Raw genomic sequence first — 7,108 nt, 5'->3', positions numbered from 1 at the left:
TAATTTGCTATCGGCTTTTGACCACATGAAAGATGAGAAACCCTCCCAGCAAAGCTTCAATCAAAACCAGCACCTTCCCACACAGTGCAATGAACTGATGTTGTCCAGCAAAAATACGTGTTGTCAAAAAACATGACCCACTTTGTCACAGGAAGGACATAAGCAGCCTCCTGCCCAGACTCACAGCTTGTGCTGCTCAGAGCTCCATGCTCCGTGTCACTTGCTTGCACTCTTCCAGGTACTGTGTTGCTCAAACCATTTAAACAATAACATGCATTTAAAGTATTAACTACACGGGTTTAATACAGTTTTGATTCTGCTTCTTTATCATTTTTGACATAATGTAAACACAGCAAGTGATAACATGTATTGGAAAACAAATCATGTTTCTCAACTGAAACACAAGCAGCTATGAGGAAATGCACGTCACACTGGTTTCAGGTGGCATCTTTGTTTCTTTTTACAGGAGTGTTAACCAAATTGTCTTTTAAATGTCATCATGACCGATATGGCAAGAAAGGCTGGATCCTCCCATTTGGATGTTTCTGTCTCAGGAACCAGCAGCTAATCTGTATGATGCCCATGTCCTAAATCACAGTAAGTGGACCTGGAGAACAAGGCTAAATGTTTTTCTTCTGGATTTTTCACACACAAATCAAATTAGCTCCATGGAACACGGTGGGCTTGTGCTGTGTAACAGAGACAGAACTGCGGGTGATAGCTTTTTCTCATTGCTACAATAGATATTTAAATATCGTCCAAACTCAGAAAGCATATGTCCTGGTTTCGGCTGGGATAGAGTTAATTTTCTACTTAGTAGCTGGTACAGTGCTGTGTTTTGGATTTAGTGTGAGAATAATGTTGAGAACACGCTGATGTTTTAGTTGTTGCTAAGTAGCACTTATCTTAAGTCAAGGACTTTTCAGTTTCCCATGCTCTGTCAGCAAGCAGGTGTACAAGAAGCTGGGAGGGAGCATGGCCAGGACAGCTGACCTGAACTAGCCAAAGGGGTATTCCGTACCATGGAACGTCATGCCCAGTATATAAACAGGGGGGAGTTGGCCGGGAGGGGTGGATCGCTGCTCGGGCATTGGTCAGTGGGTGGTGAGCAATTGCATTGTGCATCACTTGTCTTTTCTTGGGTGTTATTTCTTTTTTTTTTATATTCCTTTTCATTAGAATTATTATTATTACATTATTATTATTATTCTTAGTTAGTAGTGTATTTTATTTTACTTTAGTTATTAAACTGTTCTTATCTCAACCCACGAGTTTTACTTTTTTTTTCTTCCTCCCCACCCCACTGGGAGGGGGGAGGCGGCTGCATGGTGCTTAGTTGCTGGCTGGGGTTAAACCACGACAGCATATTTCATTGTTTTCTTGTAGCACCTTGTCCCATCTCTATCGGATCTTATGTGGTCCCTCATCTCACTGGCTCTGTGACTCTATTCTTGTGAGATCCACTGGCATCAGTGGGATTTGGTGTTTAATAGCAGGAAGTGTAAGATTCACCTCTCTCCAGCACTCTCAAGTTAAAAAGGCCGTGAATCTGCCTAAACAAGCCCCAGACTGCCCTATGGGGTCCAAACGGTTCCTTTCTTATGCTACTATTGGGCTCATTTCCATTACTGGACACCTCTGTGAGATGTTACTGGAAGTGTCTGTATTGCTTGGAAGGACAGTCCCTCCCTGCTCCTTTTCATGTGGATGGGCCACAGCATTGGGAGATCAGTGGGATGGGTTTCCTTCTGTAGCTGAGACAAATCTATCAAGGCCTGCACTTGGAGAGATGCTGCCCACCTCTCTGAACTAAGTTGTGGAAATACACTTTGAGGGGTTCTCGTGCTTGTAGACAAATGTGGGCATGGGCAAAAGCAACTGGAAGTGAGGTAGGAGAGCACTGGAGGCCCGGTGAACACCGTTTGGCAGTGATGCAAGACCCTTTGCAATTTGCCCTGGCAGCCTGGGGACTCTCTGACTTCCAGTGATTCCTTGCTTGAGTGTGCAGTTTCAGACTGTGTGGGGTTCAGCTGTAACTACACCAGCTGAGCTGAGTTTGCAGATGAAGAGCAGTTCATGCTCAATGGTACTCCTGTGTAGTGCCAGGACTGAGTTCGGAAGTCTGAGCTCTGTTCTCTTCTGCTTACACAGGGATCAGTTTGGAAACCTTGCCAGAGAATGGCTGGCCATTGGTAAAAACAAACAAACAAACAAACAAACAAACAAACAAAACCATTTCAAAACAAAATCTGCAAAAACTAATTTTTGGCCTTTTTGTACTCAGTTTGGCCTTTTCTGGGAACAGTGTTATGATTTGTCATTTTGAAAAACTCTGTTTATTTTTGTTTGGATTTGCTTAGGAAATTAGGGGCGTGGGGATCATGCTCTGTGTGTATACATACATGTATGCATGTGGAAGGTGTTTGCCCTCTATCCAATAACCATTGAACACCGTGACCAAATTTACAGAGGGGTAGAGGCCTCAGAGATATTAAGGCACTACCAGTTTCATGAAAGTAGATGAGCAAAAAAGAGCAATCCCGTAAATGTTCTTGTTGAAAGGAAAACTGCAGCAGGAGCTGAACCTCTCTTAGATAACAGTGAAACCATATGAGAGAAAGACCTTAAAAACACCCAGCTGCAGGCAAAGCTTCTCATCTTCTTAAATACCCAGGCCAACCAACACTAAGACACAGAGCTATGGGGATCCAGGTTCCATTTACTCCTCTGTTCATGGAGCTACCTGTTAAATTTCCTTTTGCTCATCGTTATTATTAGGAATAATATATCAGAATTAATCATTGAATCCTAATTATACAGTTTGATTTTTTCTCACAATGCAATGCTTCAAGTCAAAATGCACTTCTTTTACTTCTGGAAGATTTTGATTCCAGCAAAATTAGTAAAACCGCAACTGCTTCCTGCACAACATTACTTACCACCTTGAAAAGCCCGCTTGGATTTTGGTGTAATGGAAGTTCATTGCTGATGGTGTTTTATATTTCTGAAGATCAGTTAGTGTTTGGCTCCACGCTAATCTCTCCTGCTTGCTGTGCTTGTCCACACACTGCTGTTTTGAATTGCCGGGCTTGATATAGCTAGTTACCTGCCTACCATCATCACTGACTTTGCTTCTCCTGGTTTAATACTACCTTAGAGAAATCTTCCACAGTGTTATTTAGTGATGTTCTTACTGGTCTGTTTAATTTTTTTTTTTGTCAGTTCTTCTTCTGTTAATAGTGTTTGGACATGACAGAATGACCCTGCAAGGCGATTCAGAAGAGCAGTATCATCATCAATATTCTTTGTGAAATTTGGATGAGTGCTTTAGATATAGTCACATGGCACCTGTATTTTGAGCACTGGGATTTTCTTGTACAGAGATGTCCTGCAATTGTCACCTCTTTATTTCCAAGAATATCACTAGAGTACATTTCCAAGCATACTTTTAGAAACTTCTTTCCAGCTAGTTGGATTTCCAGTGCCCAAAGCACAGAATGCTATGTTTAGAAGCCCCTCTTGCACAGACTGTGTGCTGCTTGTGGGCAATAGCAAGAATGTGATGCAAGTTGCAAGTGTCTTATGCCTTAAAACACCACCATAACAAGTTAAATATTTCAAGAAGCATAGTTCCCTAATTCTATGTCTGTAGCATTTCCAATCCTCATCCTATCCAAATCTTAAATTTGAAGGGGTGTAGGTTTGCAAAAGGTCTTTGCTTCAGACCCTAATCACGGGAAGTCTTTCAGGGTAATAACTTGTTTGCTTGAAGTGCTTGTCCTCTCATGCTTAGCTTGCTTGGGACACAGAGAAGGAGTGACTTCCAAAGAAAGAGATCAGTAGGGGGAAAAGAGCCAGAGAGATGCATAAAAGTCCCAGAAATAAATCATGTTTATATTGACATTTTGCATGCAACCTCCTTGGTTGGTTGTTTTTTCTATTTTTGCATTCCACAGAAATTTGAACAAATGCAATTGCAAGCAAAATAATTTAAATGTGAGTGCTTAATGGTCTTGAGAAGGAACTTCAGATTGTGTAACCCCATAATACTAACACACCTTTTAAAATCAATAGTCAGTGCCTCAGGATTGAAGGAAGTATTTAAGTTAGCCTTGAATACTGAGCATTTAGATCTGAATTATTTGGAACCTATAATGTATTTCCTGGAGAATTCTGCTCTTTCATTTAGAAGAACAAATTTCAAAATTTATTTATGGACTGTCCATGCAGTGAGATGTGACTTGCATAATTATTTGCTCAAGAGAATAATTAGTATGGGAATAAAATTGTGGTACAGATTTTACTTCTTTAACTCAAATGGATAAATAAGTTACATGCTTGAACTTTATTCTCATGGCTTTGAGATCTTTTGTTTATTTAAGGTGTTCAATTTTGCATCAACAGAATTACAATTCAACTAGTTCACTTACTTGCAGTTAATGTATGAGAAAGGGCTGTCAAATGTTCACCAGAATGATCAATGAAAAATTTATTTTTTTTCTGAGTAGATCTTTTATGCATTTCTTTATTTTATTTCTGTTGTTTTCCCTTTTTCCACCACCTGCTATCCAAACTATCTCTGTTCACATGTTCTAGTTGGTGTTATTTTGAGATGCGTTTGCTTTAGATGTACAGTGTAGGTACTTCGGTTATGCAGCTTGGCTCCCTATGTTTCCTCTCTAACTGAAGGAGAGAGACAGGCTCTTCAGAAAGAAACTTTGCTGCTTTGATATGCTCCCTGGAGGAGCCTGTCTTTTTCCATTTTCCACAGAGGAAGCCTCTGGAAATGAGCCTGCTAACTTTGGCACTTAAAAATACTCTGAAAAATGTTCCCTGCCACTGCCCCAGTGCCCTAACTAGCTCTTCTTTTTGATTATTTTGATTTATTCTTCCATTTGTACTCCGGAGTGTCTATCACCAGTTCTGACATCTCCCTTGTTATCTGCCTCCCATCCTTCTTTGTAATTCCTACTGCTAAATCTCTTGTGCTCCCTCACTCCTTTCATCCCCCCGTCTCCTCATATTAAGAAACTTTCTCTTTCTCCTCCCTCTCACATTTCTTCTGCCAGAATCCCTTCTTTTTTGGACCCCTAGTCCCAAGAGGCATTTCCCCCAAAATCGCTGTTTGCTATTCAGTTTGTTCTTCCATTTTTCGAGTGTCTCTATGAACTGACTGCCTTGCCTCTCTTTTAAACCCCTTTTTGATCCTCTTCAGTCCCTCTTCTGCTCTCTGTCGAGGCTCCCCACACTGGAGATCACACAGACACATACATTGCTTGGAAATGTTTGAAGGCAGTTATGCATATTTGCACCAGCTCTATATGTTTAACTGGTTTGCTTCTCAGACATCCTCAAACCGACATTCATCACCAAATGTAGATAAGAAAGGAGGTTTTTCCTTCAGGTCCAACTGTCTGCAGCTGTTGGCTTTGGTTTGGTTTGTTTCTTCTGTTTTCCTCTATAACATGGGACTTATTGCACCTATTTCCGATGTTATCTGAACATTTCAAATAGCAAAGCCCTGCTTTTTCGGAGCGCGGAAACACTGCCAGCATCCTTGGTCTCTCCTAGTATGCTGCTGGGACACACTGTAGTTTTTGTGGCCTCTTGGACTGCAGTCTTATGGCTGTTGCAGGATGCTGGGGAGTGGTGGGTGATCTGTGGTGGGCAGGGGACAGTGAGGATGTGTTATGTGGATTTTCATGACCAAACTCCATGGGAGGGGGACTTTACCAATCCAGGCACACTCGGACTCTTACAGTAAATGTCTTTATTATTGTAGTGTATTGCTATCCAGTGTTAGCATGCATTCAAGCAGGCTATCATCAAGGGGGTTTTGATGAAAATGTGGATTGTGGGCTAAGGCAAAGGGGAAGAAATAATAATTTTAACATGCATTTCTGAAGATGCGAAAAAGAATGGCGCAGATCCAGCATCATAAAGCCCCCACGGCTTCTGCACAGTCAGGTTAATACGTATAATGGAAATGCCATGTGATAGTGTTAGCAATTTGCAAACTCAGTGAATGCCGTGATGCACAAGGAAGCACAGAGTTAGAAATGGCAGTCAAGGAGAAGCACTTCGGCTGCAGATGATTTTAAGGGAATCCATCTCTTGGCACAGCAGATGCTCTGTATCTGTACAGTAGCATTAGCTGATCACCGTTTTAAGGGGGCTCATTTCATCTCACTTCAAAACAGACACTGGTGGAGCACCTGTTAACTCATCTATGTGGCACCCTGTAAGTACTCATCTTCTTCTACTGGCTATGAACGCCAGGTCAAATCTAGACCTCCGTGCAGCAGGTGGCTATAGCCAGCGAGGTGAACTGCACCCTTGTGGTAAGTGCCTGCCCAGTACAAGCAGCGAGGACTTTACCTGCTTCAGTGTCTTTTCTTTTTCCTCACTTGGAGGTTGATGCTCATTTCCATTTTCTCTGTTTCTGAAGTGTCAGTCTCCCCCTAGACATCTTTTGCACAGGTTCTATTATTTCAGTATGTTTGTTGTTTCAGTTGTTTTAATGGCTCCTATTTGATCTGATCATAATTTAGACCCACAGGTCAGTACTAGAAGCAGCAGCAGGGTCCAAAAGCTTATTTAAGTTTTGTGGAAAGAAGGGACAGCCCTGTTTCTTCCCTTAGTGTTATCAACATCTCTACAGTCAGAGCATTGATAAAATTTTGCATGTCTTCCTCCAGAGAGAATTGTTTTCCAAGCAAAGTGCAGTTGTATCTCCTCGCAAGGTTTTTATCACAGACAAGGACTCATTAACTAGCAGAAACTTGGGATGGTAGGAGTTAAGAACACACACCTGAGGTGTCCCTAAAAGTCCTACTGCAGTATGACTAGGGACATTGTCTGGAAGCAGAACTGGTTCTGGTGGCAAATCCTTCTTCTTCACGTAACACGGAGTTTTGGAAACCAACCAAAGAATCTAGTCATGGTTCTTTTTTTCTGCCTTATATAGACCAATGCTGGAACTTTGTCATGAACATCTATGATTTAGCAGCCAGCACCAACAGCCAATGACATAGTGGAAATGGCAAGAAGGGCTGCTTTGTCTCTCGATGTTGTATAAGTTCTTCCATTTTTCTAAGCTACCCACAAA

Source organism: Gymnogyps californianus, chromosome 1, assembly GCF_018139145.2.
Source record: "Gymnogyps californianus isolate 813 chromosome 1, ASM1813914v2, whole genome shotgun sequence".
In the NCBI taxonomy this organism is placed as follows: Eukaryota; Metazoa; Chordata; class Aves; order Accipitriformes; family Cathartidae; genus Gymnogyps; species Gymnogyps californianus.
This window is presented reverse-complemented; position numbering follows the sequence as displayed.